Here is a 14009-nt window from a genome sequence, read left to right as displayed (position 1 = left end):
ACTGTAACATGTTGTTCATGAAAAAGACTATAACACCTTCAACCATCTGTTAAAAATAGCTCTTAATGTTTTCCATCTGTTTATTTCGTTTAGGGAGACAAGAAGAGAAAGCCACCATTGCGGAAGGAGAGCCTTTCCATCTTCAGTTTTGGCTACCGTCAGTAGAGTGCAGGATGAAGTAGTTCCTTCTCTTGTTCCTGAGTACACTGCAGGACCACCAGAACGTAGTCAGACATCCTTTGAAAGTGATGAACTGAAGACGAAGTGTGAACACCTCATAACAAAAACTGATACGCGTAAGTACAAAAAACGAATTAAAACTCTTCAGCAGTCTAAGAGACGACTTAAGAAGAAAGTGGCTTCTTTGAGTGCTGTCATTAAGGTACTGAAAGACTAGCATCTTGTGGATGAAAGTTCACTAAATATACTAGAAAGCGTACCTGGAATGCAGAGAGACTTGCTGCAGCGCCAGATTGCGAAAGCTAGGGCACAGGCTGTACCTAGGTCATACAGCCCAGAACTGCGCTCCTTTGCCTTAACACTACACTTTTATTCCCACAGGGCGTATAATTATGTTACGCGCTGTTTTAATACATGTTTGCCACACCCCAGAACATTAACAAAGCGGTACCGGTGTGTGGGTGGAACATCTGGCTTCACATCCGAGGCGTTTAAGGTAATTACGGCAGAAGCTTGTCACCCTGCAACAAAGTTTCCAACTCTATGTAGCTTGGTAGTTGGTGAAATTGCCATCAGGCAACATGTAGAATTTGATGGTACATGCTATAACGGTTATGTTGACATGGAGTCACCGTAGACAGAGATAATTTGCCCATTTCCAAAGAAGCATTTTTGCTCATGCTTGTGGTTATTAATGCTTCTTGGAAGCTCCCAGTTGGGTATTTCCTGACTGCTGGTATAACTGGTGAGCAAAAAGCCGAGATAGTTAAACAGTGCATTGATCTTGCCAATTCAAGTGGTGTGAAAGTTGTTTCACTCACCTTTTTTTTTGGGTGACTGTTCTAGCTTTACAGTGTTCAAAAAAATGGCTCTGAGCACATGCAATGGCTAGATGTTTAGGCTGCAATCTCAATTGTGAAACTTTGAGAAGTACTTTTTCAGTTGAACGCAATGATCATTAAATATCATTTTTCCTAGGTCCTCCACATATGTTGAAACTTGTGCGCAACGCTTTAGGGAATAAAAAATTTCTTTGGGATGAGCAAGGTGGTGTCATTTCTTGGCACTTTTTGGAACTGTTACATAAATGGGGCTTAACTTCTGAGGTCATTAGTCCCCTAGAACTTGGAACCACTTAAACCTAACTAACCTAAGGACAGCACACTCATCCATGCCCGAGGCAGGATTCGAACCTGCGACCGTAGCGGGCGCGCGGTTCCAGACTGTAATGCCTAGAACCACTTGGCCACACCGGCCGGTAGTTATGTTCAACTAAGGACACTGTACCCACTTCATTTCCTTATAATGTTTCGTTCCGTTTCGACAGATGTTCCCACCTTTCTTTACATTAAGGGTCTTTTTGATTTTTCTTCATTTCACACTTGTTCTCTTAGATTTTCTATCTTCATAAATTTTCTTCTGATTTCTTCTAATTTCATGTTGTGCATTTCTATTTTTTGTCTTTTCTTTCTTTTTGTTTTCCCAGAGACAGCTGAAGGCCTGTTAGCCTACTGTCATTTATTGTGTATTAACATCAAACAAATGTCAGTTTTCCTGTACGTATCATTTCATTTCTAGCATTCACTCTTAAACAATCCACCGATTTCCTTTTTGAAATAAGAAATATAATGGCCGTCTTTAGAATAAACCGTCTCTCAGCTTAACACCACGTTTAACAATGATCGTACTGAAATACTAATGAATAACTGAAATAAATTTCGCCGGTAATGAGCTTGCTTATCTCGCATTATGTCGCTGATCCGCCTGAACATTAAATTCTCTCTACTCAAATAAATCACTTATACGTGACCAGTTAGAGGGTCCATAAAACGATGTATCCGCACAGTTTCACTTCTCTCTCTCTCTCTCTCTCTCTCTCTCTCTCTCTCTCACACACACACACACACACACACACACACACACACACACACACACACACACACACATCAAAAACTGTTGACTCACCGGCTCGACAATATCTTGTAAGCAGTCCCCCCTACAAACGAAAAGAAGCCTGACACCAACTTTACCTAAGATTGGGCGTATCTGGTCATTTCATTTCATATCCCCACAAATGATTGCACCCACGTATTTGCATGACTTGACGGATTGTAGTTGTGGCTCGTTAGCACTGCACTCGTAGGATACTACAGTTTGCTGTTTTGCAGGGTACAGTTTTAAATTTTTCAAAATTTAAAATAAGTTGCCAAGCTCTGCGCAAGAACTGAATATTTATGCCATTTTTTCAAATATTTTTGGATTAGAGATAACTGCATCACCTGGAAAAAATCTGTGGTTGCTATTTATATCTTAGGCCAGGTCATTAACGTAAAACAAAAACAGTAAGGGTCCTAAGGCACTTGCTCGATCACTTTATCTTTCGCATGACCGGGGTCCTTACGGCATCCGAGTTGATTCTATGAGTTGAGGCGTTCATTTACCAAAAAAGTAATCAGTTTTTAGTGCTACTCATGGTACATAATTAAAGAAATGAAAGTCTCCGATACTGGTCTGTAGGTCTGTTTATCCTCTCTATGTTCTTAAAAATTGGACAAACGTGTAGTTACTACAACAACTTACGGTAAATTACAGTACTGTTAGAAGTAGTAGCAGAAAATCTATGTAATCGACACAAGCGCTGTTATAGTTTCTGCCAACTCTCATTTTCTTTATGTAACTAAATTTTGTCCGTGTTGGTTGGTGAGAAACGAACCCAATGTTCTTGTAAAGCTATTGTCTAGGAAAATGAGACCGAAATATGGGATGGACAACACAGTTTTATTCAATTTTACATGCTTGATTACGCCCGCTTCAGCCCTTAGACAATTAACTATAGTTTTCACGTTGGCAACACACCTGTTCGCAACATTCACTGGAAGCCGTAATTTCTTCATTGACTCATCTCCTCGTCTGAACGGACATCGCGCGTACTTTCAAACGAGCAAATGGTTCTATGAAGAAATTATAGTTTCTTCTTAATTTTGCCAAAAAGAGATTACAATATTTGACTTGTCATCGCCGACTCACTTACGATAACCTAACCAAATTTGAAAACCCACGCTAGTGAACTCTCATACCTGGTGCAAACGGTTTAGCGAGAAATTGTATCCGAGTAGCGAATGGATGTCACGGGCGAGGACTGCGGATATGTGGCATTCGATGGGAGTGTGGGTCAGCCCAGAAGCGGTCCAATATCGTTCGCACAGCTCTGATAAGCGCTGTGTCCCGATGGGGCAGTGGTTAACGTAACCATATAGTAAGCAGAAGATCATGGGTTCAAATCCTGGTCCGGTCAAACGTGACTGAAAGACCAGACAGCACGTGTTCCTATATTATTCGAGACTTGTAGTTTACTGGCTGACCCGCCAGGGTAGACGAGAGCGCTAACGCGCTGCTTCCTGGACTTGGGATCGAATCCGCCCGGCGGATTAACGACGACGGCCAGTGTACCGGCCAGCCTGGATGTGGTTTTTAGGCGGTTTTCCACATCCTACTAGGTGAATACCGGGCTGGTCCCCACGTCCCGCCTCAGTTACACGAGTCGCACACATTTGAAACACATTCACACTATTTCACGATTCACACTAGACGCAGACAGCTGGGGTACACTCCTTGCGTCCCGGGGGTATGGGGTGGCGGCAGGAAGGGCATCTGGCCACCGCTTAAAATTAACCATGCTATTTCCGTACTTAACCCTGTCGACCCTGCGCATAATGCGGGATAAAGGCAGTAGCGAAAGAAAGAAAGTAGTCTACTGCTCGGCCAGTACCGAGTTTTTCTATCTTTCTTACAGCCACCAACATTGTAAGTAGGCTGTTTAGGTTTTTATGTTGGTAACGCCACGTAAGGCTCTCTATGAAAATCACTGACTGTGCTGTGAAAAGTCTGCGGCTGGTTGGCATTGTCGGAATATTCGCTATTGTAGTGTTGGGCAGTTGCATGTGAAGAGCGTGTAGCGTTGCGCAGTTGGAGGTGAGCCACCAGCAGTGGTGGATGTGGGGAGTGATATGGCGGAGTTTATAGAGCGGATGATCTGGACGTGTGTCCATCAGAGTAAATTTGTAAGACTGGATGTCATGAACTGATATATATAATGACTTTTGAACACTATTAAGGTAAATACATTGTTTGTTCTCCATCAAACTCTTTCATTTGCTAACTATGCCTATCAGTAGTTAGTGAATTCAGTAGTTAGCATCTTTTATTTTAGCTGGCGGTATTGGCGGTCACTGTACTGCAGTAGTTGGAGTAACGAAGATTTTTGTGAGGTAAGTGATTCATGAAAGGTATAGGTTATTGTTAGTCAGGGCCATTCTTTTGTAGGGATTATTGAAAGTCAGATTGCGTTGCGCTAAAAATATTGTATGTCAGCTTAGTGATTCTCAGAATCAGTAAAGAGAGAAATGTCTGAGTACGTTCAGTTTTGCTCAGCTGTTTGAAAATCAAGTAACGTAAGGGGTTTATCAGCACAGTCATTTATTAATTTTTCTAAGTGGACGTTCCACTGTCTACACCATTATTTATTGCCTGGTCCGTTTCCTTATGCACAGTTACCAAATTACTATTCTGAATATTTGTTAATTCATTACACGGTGGCGCTAACACAATACTCATGTCTTCACTGTCATTTCTCAACTTACTTTGCAGCCTAGTGTTACGTTTTTCACACAATGTAAGGTGTTTATCAGCACAGTCATTTATTAATTTTTCTAAGTGGACGTCTGAACATCATAAGCCGTAAGGAGACAAACACCAACATTTACTTGCACAAGCACTTGTGACTGCTTTCCATATTTCAAGGATACATCCAAAAATTTCATACCAAGTCAGGGAAAGGCAATAGGAAATATCTTTAAATGCGAACGTTTTAGTTTATGTTTCACTGTGAATGTCTGGATGATTTGAGAGTACAAGTTCACTGAAATAAGTCACAATTTATGTTTATTTCTACTAAGCGTTGGAAGATTTAAACCTCCATCGTGAGGTGGACTTTTTTTTGTCATCAGTCTTCTGACTGATATGATGCGGCCCACTACGATTCCCTCTCCTGCGCCAACTTCTTCATCTCAGAGTAGCACTTACAACTTACGTCCACAGTTGTTTGCTGGATGTTCCCCAACCTCTGTCTTCCTTTACAGTTTGTGCCCTCTACAGCTCCCTCTAGTACCGTGGAAATCATTCCCTGATGTCTTAACAGATGTCCTGTCGTCATGTCCCTTGTCCTTGCCACTCTTTTCCAATATTCCTTTCCGGTTCTGCGCAGAACCACCTCATTCGTTACCTTGTCCGTTCACCCAATTTTAACATTCGTCTGTAGCACCACATCTCAAACGAGACTCAGTCTGATGTTGTTCATTACACGGTACAGGCATCAAACGCTGGAACATTTTTAATTTTTAATTTCTGACTTGAGCATATCTGCTCGTAATTCTGACTGTTGCCTTCTCGTAATGTAACTGTATGGTTGTTAAAATTTCATTTTGATGAAGGCATTCTTAGATGTGTCGAAATGTATTAACGTATTAAAAATTATTTGCAAAAAGTTGGCTGTGTAATTTCTCCGTTTAAACATATTCATTTTTCGTTGCTGCAGGATCTTTTCATGAAATTTCAGCCACCAGCTTTTTCCTCGGACAGCGAAAATATTTTTTTGGTGTCCACCTACGCAGGGAGAAATGATAATAAAAATAAAATAAGCTGGCACAGAAAGATTTAAGTGTCAGTTTTTTCCCGCGCGATGGTAGCGAAATCTTGATATTCATGTGGCTTCTTCTCCTTTTCCCCAAAGGCCTCTCTGATTTTCCTGCAGGCTGTATCTATTTTTCCTCGACAGAAAAATGCTCCTAAATCCATACACATTTCCTAAAGTCATTCCTGCTTAGCCATGTTGCACTTTCTGTCGATCTCATTTTTGAGATGTTTGTATTCCCTTTCTTCTGCTTCATTTGCTACATTTTTAAATACTCTCCTTTTATCGGTCATATCCCTTATCTCTTGAGTTACCTAAGGATTTCTACTAGAGTTCTTTTTTATCTATTTGATCCTCTGCTGTCTTCACTATTTCATCTCTTAAAGTTTCCCATTCTTCTTCTACTGTATAGGTTCCCTTGTTCTAGTCAACCGTTATCCAATACTCCCTCTGAAGCTCTCAGCAGTCACTGGTTCTTTATCCAGGTCCCATCTTCCCAATTTTCTACCTTTTTCCTATTTCTTCCGTTTTAATCTACAGTTCAAAACCAATAAATCTCGTCAGAGTCGACATCTGCCTCTGGAAGTGTTTCACAATTTAAAACTTGGTTGCTAAACTTCTGTCCAGTCATTACATAACAAATCTGAAACCTTCTAGTGTCTCCAGGTCTCTTCCTTCTTTTATTATTCTTAAACAAAGTGTTAGCGATGGTTAAATTATGATCTGGGCAAAATTCTACCAGGCGGCTTCCTCTTTCATTCCTTTCCCCCAGTCCATATTCACTTACTACTTTCCTTCTCTTCCTGTTCCTACTATCAAATTAGTTTCCCATCGCAATTAAATTGTCTCCTTTAATCATCTGAATAATTTCTTTTATCTCATCGTACATTTCTTCAATCCCTTCATCATCTGCGGAGCTAGTTGTGATATAAACTTGTACTACTGTGGTAGGGGTGGGCTTCGTGTCTGTCTTGGCTACGCCAATGCGTTCACTGTGCTGTTCATAGTAGCTTACACCGCATTCCAGTTTTTCTAGTCATCATTAAACCCACTCCCGCATTACCCCTATAAGAATGTGTATTTATAACTTGTATTCACTTGACCAGAAGTCCAGTTCCTCCTGCCTCCTAGCTTCACTAATTCCCACTATTTCTAACATCGACCTATCCATTTCCCTTTTTAAATTTTCTAACCTGCCTGCTCAGTTAATGGATCTAGCATTACACGCTCCAGTGCGTAAAATGCCAGTTTTGTTTCTCCTGATGACGATATCCTCCTAAGCAGTCCTCGCGTGGAAATGCGAACTGGGGGGGGGGGGGGGGGGGGCTATTTTACCTGCGGAATATTTTACCAAAGAGGACGCCATCATCATTTGACCACACAGTACAACTGCATGTCTTCGTGAATAATTACGGCTGCAGTTTCCCCTTACTTTCAGGGGTTCGCAACACCAGCAGATCAAGACAGTTTTGGTTGATGTTACAAGGCCAGATCAGTCAGCCATCCAGACTGTCGCCCTTCCAACCACTGAGAAAGCTGTCTGTCTGTACAGCAGAGGCACTCAAGTCACCCCACCGACGCCAAGGCCTACGGTTCATGGGGAGAGAAAACTGGTAGATATGGTAATGCGTTTACGCGGAACAGAATTAGTTCCAGTTGTGGCCACCAAGGGCAAATCTAGCGCTGTACACTGTTTGTGTGAAGGGAGAACGTGCGCTTTTAGTGAAGCTGTTTTATGTGAACGGTAGAAATTACAATGCTCCTTTCAGACTATGGCCGACTGAAAGATCTGAGGGCCGCTATCGACAGGGGATCTCAAGTTGATTCCGTATTTCTAGATTTCCGGAAAGCTTTTGACACCGTTCCTCACAAGCGACTTCTAATCAAGCTGCGGAGCTATGGGGTATCGTCTTAGTTGTGCGACTGGATTCGTGATTTCCTGTCAGCAAGGTCGCAGTTCGTAGTAATAGACGGCAAATCATCGAGTAAAACTGAAGTGATATCAGGTGTTCCTCAGGGAAGCGTCCTGGGACATCTGCTGTTCCTGATCTATATAAATGACCTGGGTGACAATCTGAGCAGTTCTCTTAGGTTGTTCGCAGATGATGCTGTAATTTACCGTCTAGTAAGGTCATCCGAAGACCAGTATCAGTTGGAAAGCGATTTATAAAAGATTGCTGTATGGTGTGTCAGGTGGCAGTTGACGCTAAATAACGAAAAGAGTGAGACGATCCACATGAGTTCCAAAAGAAATCCGTTGGAATTCGGTTACTCGATAAATAGTACAATTCTCAAGGCTGTCAATTCAACTAAGTACCTGGGTGTCAAAGTTACGAACAACTTCAGTTGGAAGGACCACATAGATAATATTGTCGGGAAGGCGAGCCAAAGGTTGCGTTTCATTGGCAGGACACTTAGAAGATGCAACAAGTCCACTAAAGAGACAGCTTACGCTACACTCGTTCGTCCTCTGTTAGAATATTGTTGCGCGGTGTGGGATCCTTACCAGGTGGGATTGACGGAGGACATCGAAAGGGTGCAAAATAGGGCAGCTCGTTTTGTATTATCACGTTATAGGGGAGAGAGTGTGGCAGATATGATACACGAGTTGGGATGGAAGTCTTTACAGCATAGACGTTTTTCGTCGCGGCGAGACCTTTTTACGAAATTTCAGTCACCAACTTTCTCTTCCGAATGCGAAAATATTTTGTTGGGTCCAACCTACATAGATAGGAATGATCATCAAAATAAAATAAGAGAAATCAGAGCTCGAACAGAAAGGTTTAGGTGTTCGTTTTTCCCGCTCGCTGTTCGGGAGTGGAATAGTAGAGAGATAGTATGATTGTGGTTCGATGAACCCTCTGCCAAGCACTTAAATGTGAATTGTAGAGTAGTCATGTAGATGTAGATGTAGAAGGCTGGATGTCATTAAAAGGTTTAAAGAATATAAAAATTAAATTCCTAAATAAGAGTGCGTTTGGTGCGGAAACCCGGAACGAAATGGCGTCCTATGGCGGTAAAAGTTGTTGATGAGGTTTCTGTCGCTGCAACTGACCATGTGGCACGCGCCCCGCTACTGGTACTGTGAGTAGAACCGCCCGTCCCGTGGACAACTGTTCAGAAACTTTTCCAGTCTGTTTTACACTCTTGTAACGCCTAGTGTGCACCGAAAGCCACTGCACTCGCCGTACGTGACTGTGTGGTGTGGATTCACAAGCACCTTTGCTCTAGGTCCGCCCTTCTTCGAAGAGAATACACCCAGAAAACTTGCCAGGTGTACCTTAACGTCTGCTCGTCATCGAGATCTCCGCTTTTGAAAAGCGCAACTGTGTGACAACCACTGTTCTCATGCAATATGGAACAACACCTCATGTCGCTCACCTAGTGAAAAATGTGCTTAATGCAACCTTCCACAAACGTTTTGCCTCCAGAGGTATACTAGATCCATGGCCTGCAAGATCACCCGATCTGAATCTATATGACTTTTGGCTCTGGGGACATCTAAAAGAACGCATATACCAGGGAGACGTTCAGCCTTTATCTGTCTGAAGGCCAGTATACATGTATACGTTTCTCAGATTCCACCGGAACTGGTGCGACAAACTATTGATCACGTCGTACGTCCTTGGGTCTCATACTGAACAAATTGTGTAATGGGTGGTTAATAATAAAATTAGCGTTATGCCTTTCTCATTTGTTTAACCTTTTCCGCCCGCGTATCGTTCCTAACGCATTACACATGGAAACATTTCTATACGTCGTTCTCACATTCACAGCGCCAGAGTTGCACCTGGAGGCCAAAATTGGAACTAATTTTGTTGTAACGAAAATCGGTTTCGCATTAACGCATTAAAATATCTACCAAGGTTCGATGCCATACAGTCAATAATTACAGCCCACACTGCATCTCAATGAGTAGCTGCACTTTAATTATAAACTCCCGGTAATACGATGTTTTGGGAGAGTTGAAATTAATTGCGTCTGATACGGATTTTATTTAACACTTCACTGGAGGATACCCACAGCAGACTGTTTCTCAAGTTAATTCTGGTCCGGAAAAGCTATGTAATCAGTAATTAAAGAAAATTATTCTGCAATGTAATTTCATGTTTCATCAAATTTTTCGTCATTGCATCAACAAATTTATGACTCCAATAAGGTGTAACACACACTAGTGACCACAGTCCACAGCCTGTCTCAGCATTAGTCGTGTCTCAAGCGTTTGGCGTGAAAGAACCGGCACGATTACTACTTAGATTACATGCTAGATATCGTACGTAACTTACGCTGCCTGGACTCCCAAGAACTCGTTCGTGGTTCGTGTAATTCCAACTTAATATTCTCCACGGCGGGCGATCGACACACCGCAGCGACTATAAAGCCACCGAGAACCGACTTCATGTGCTCTACTCACGTAAAAGAGCACCAAAAAAACAGCCGTACTAACACCGAGTCACATAATAAGCTTTCTGAACTCAATTATTTCTCTAGGTCATCGTAACGTAAAGTCATTAAAGCTTGGATCTGTGCAAGTAGAAACTCAGTACTCGACGATCCGTCATCAATACGTACTTACTTTATTACTGTCCGAATGTACCGATTTCCAGAAAATATGTACTTGCCAGTGTAGTTGTTATAGTATCTTTGTCCGTACGAGAGGCGTTTCAAAACCCCATGCAAAGTAGGAGAGATGGCATCACCGGCAACATATCGAGGTCACGTTTAGTTAGTAGCATCTCTGGAAAGAACACACACAAAGTTTCAGCCATATTGGTCTATTTCTTTGTGTTTGGCATTCGTGTAAATCAAGGAAGTAGAACGATTGTCAAAAAATGAACGAAAAAGAATTTCGTGTGGTGATTAAACATTACTTTGTGAAAGGCAAAACGCCTCAGGAAACTAAAGAGCAGCTTGATGAATATTACGGTGACCGTACAGCTTCGATTAGAACAGTTTATAAGTGGTTTCAACATTTTCGGAGTGGCCATATGGGCACAAGTGATGCTGAACGTTCTGGACGCTCTGTGGAGGTTACGACTCGATAAATCATTGATGAAATCCATGATATGGTGACGGATGACATAAGAGTTAAGGTGAGTGAGATTACTAGTGCTGTGGTCATCTCGAATCAACGGGTACATAATATTTTGCATAAATATTTCGACATGATAAAGCTATCCGCAAGATGGGTTCCGCGATTGCTCACACTTGACCAAAAACGGAATCGTGCGAAGTGTTGCAAGGATGCCAGAATGAGATTTTCACTCTGCAGCAGAGTGTGCGCTGATATGGGTCGCAGCTGTTCAGGAAGAATCCTCAGGACTTTATAAGATTTGGCTCCCTTGGACTATTATTTGTTCCCCAATTTGAAGAAATGACTGGTGGGACAAAGGTTTCATTTAAACGAGGAGGTGATTGCAGCAACTAATTGCTATTTTGCAGACTTGGACATTTCCTATTATTCTGAAGGATCAACAAATTAGAACAGCGTTGGATGACGTGTATAAGTGTAAAAGGAGATTATGTCGAAAAATAAAAAAAGGTTTACCCTATACACGTAAGTAGTTTTTATTTTTGCACAGACTTTTCAATCGCCCCTCGTAGACGGCAAATGTTAAGTAAGGGAACAAACATTAGGTTTCTTTAACCATAATGGATGCAGCTGAACTCTGTGGCTAGCAGTTTCGATAGGTGATTTTATTTAATGCACGACCGGTTTCGGGCTTCTGCCCATCTTCAAGTGGTTTACAATCATGTACAAGGCAAATTGTACACGTGAAGATGAGCACAAACCCGGAACTGGTCATGTGTTAAAATAAAATCACGTTCTATTGTGACTGGTAGCGGTTATTATTCTGCACCCTCTTAGGTGTTTCCTGACAGGAAAAAGAGCAAGACAGGTTCTACCAAAACATGTCCCGAAAAGAACGGCGCGTCTGAGATCAAACATTTAGTACTGGTACATTACACACTGTTTGGTATTAATTTGTCATTTAATAGTGCTTTTTAGCTACTGGTGAAGAACATTATTCCCTGTGTTGTAGGTTGGGTGATTTGATCTGTTGCAGCGAGATGGTCCGTTATTCACTCCAGGAGCAAGAGGAGATAGTTTTCGTCTACAGTCAAGCATGCAGTAACAGCCGTGGGTTGGAACAATGGACTGTGCACCATACTGAGGCCAACCCCAGCAGAATCTCCAACCATGCAACCCGCCAGCATGGAGTAATCCAAAGCATGGTGATTATCCTACATGAAAACTGATTCTATCCCTATCACCTGCAAAGTGTGTAGGGATTGTTGGCAGCGGATTTACCTACACGAGAAGGGTATTATAGCTAGCAACGGACAGCAATCGTTATGCTGCTTCTGTCGTAGACACTCTTCACACATAAAACAAGCTATGCTAGAGATGTCATCATAAACCAGTCGTCATCTGTCGACTATTGAAAAATCCTCGGGTAAGTTGACTCGTTCCATCAGCGACGTTTTACCATCAAAGTTTCGGCAGCAATTATGAGCGGCCACTTAATAGCTCCAACTCATTTGCTACAACGTCTTAATGGAAACACGTATGACGAATTCATGCAGAACAGTCTGCCTTTTCTGTCATGCCTTTAGAAATACGACAGACAGTGCGCCTGTCACATGATGGCACACCAGCCCACTTCCTCATCACTCTTTCACACCTACATCTGCGTCCGTAGCTCGTGATCGTGCGGTAGCGTTCTCGATTCCCGCACCCGGGTTCCCGGGTTCGATTCCCGGCGGGGTCAGGGATTTTCTCTGCCTCGTGATGACTGGGTGTTGTGTGATGTCCATAGGTTAGTTAGGTTTAAGTAGTTCTAAGTTCTAAGGGACTGATGACCATAGATGTTAAGTCCCATAGTGCTCTGAGCCATTTGAACCATTTGAACACCTACATCTGCACCTACATTCGCACTCCGCAAGGTACCATATTGTGTTGGCGGAGGGTACTTTGCACCACTACTAGTCATTCCCTATCCTGTTTCAGTCGCAAATAGACTCTCTGTATGTATCCGCACGATCCCTAAGTACTTTTGTCTTCGCCGTGCTTTCGCCGTGCAACCGCAAGTCTATCGAACCCACGGTAACAAATCTAGAACACGCCTGTGAACAACGTCGAAATGCTCCGACCTGATTGGGATCTCGAAAACGCTTGAACAGTACTTAAGAATGGGTGGTAGTAATGTTCTCTGCTGGCCGGTGTGGCCAAGCGGTTCCAGGCGCTTCAGTGTGGAACCGCGCGACCGCTACGGTCGCAGGTTCGAATCCTGCCTCGGGCATGGATGTGTGTGTTGTCCTTATGTTAGTTAGGTTTAAGTAGTTCTAAGTTCTAGGGGACTGATGACCTCAGACGTTTAGTTCCATAGTGCTCAGAGCTATTTGAACCATTTTTAATGTTCTCTATGTGGTCCGCTTCGTAGATGAGCTACGCTTTCCCGTCTGTCTCCTAAACGACATTACCTGCTCGTTCCATTTCATATTGCTTTGCAACGCTACGTCTACGTATTTAAACGACGTGACTATCAGCACACCACTAATACATTATTAGAACATGACAGTATTTGTGATCCTACTACTCTGTATTAAATTATGTTTTTCTACATACAAAACAAGGTGGCTTTTTCAAAAATACTGGGTGGTTATAATTAAATTTTCTCTATTATACGCTTTATAGCACGGAAACTAATAACCGTAAGAGTACCAAACTTGGTAGTACTAATGTCAAGGACATGGGAAAGGGAAATAATGCAGATTCAATTCAATTGAAACACTTTTAATGTGCTGCTACGGTACAATATACCATTATACGCCGGTACCATTACTGCTGCAAAAGGAGATCAATGTAGCGCCATCACTGTTCAGAAGAGTATGAAAGCGCAGGATTGCATTCTGCCCAGCAGGACGAAGCACGTCCGTAACTATGCTGGCTACCTCTCTTGATATGCTACGCTTCAGATCATCACATGTGTGAATACTCCCCCGGTAAACCCTGTCCTTCAGGTAGCCCTACAACCAGAAATCTCAGGGAGTGAGATCAGGTTATGGTGCCGGCCAAGCATTTGGAAACGATCGCCTGCTAACTCGATCGTTTCCAAATGTATTTCGGAGAAGCAGG

Source organism: Schistocerca gregaria, chromosome 6, assembly GCF_023897955.1.
Source record: "Schistocerca gregaria isolate iqSchGreg1 chromosome 6, iqSchGreg1.2, whole genome shotgun sequence".
NCBI lineage: Eukaryota > Metazoa > Arthropoda > Insecta > Orthoptera > Acrididae > Schistocerca > Schistocerca gregaria.
This window is presented reverse-complemented; position numbering follows the sequence as displayed.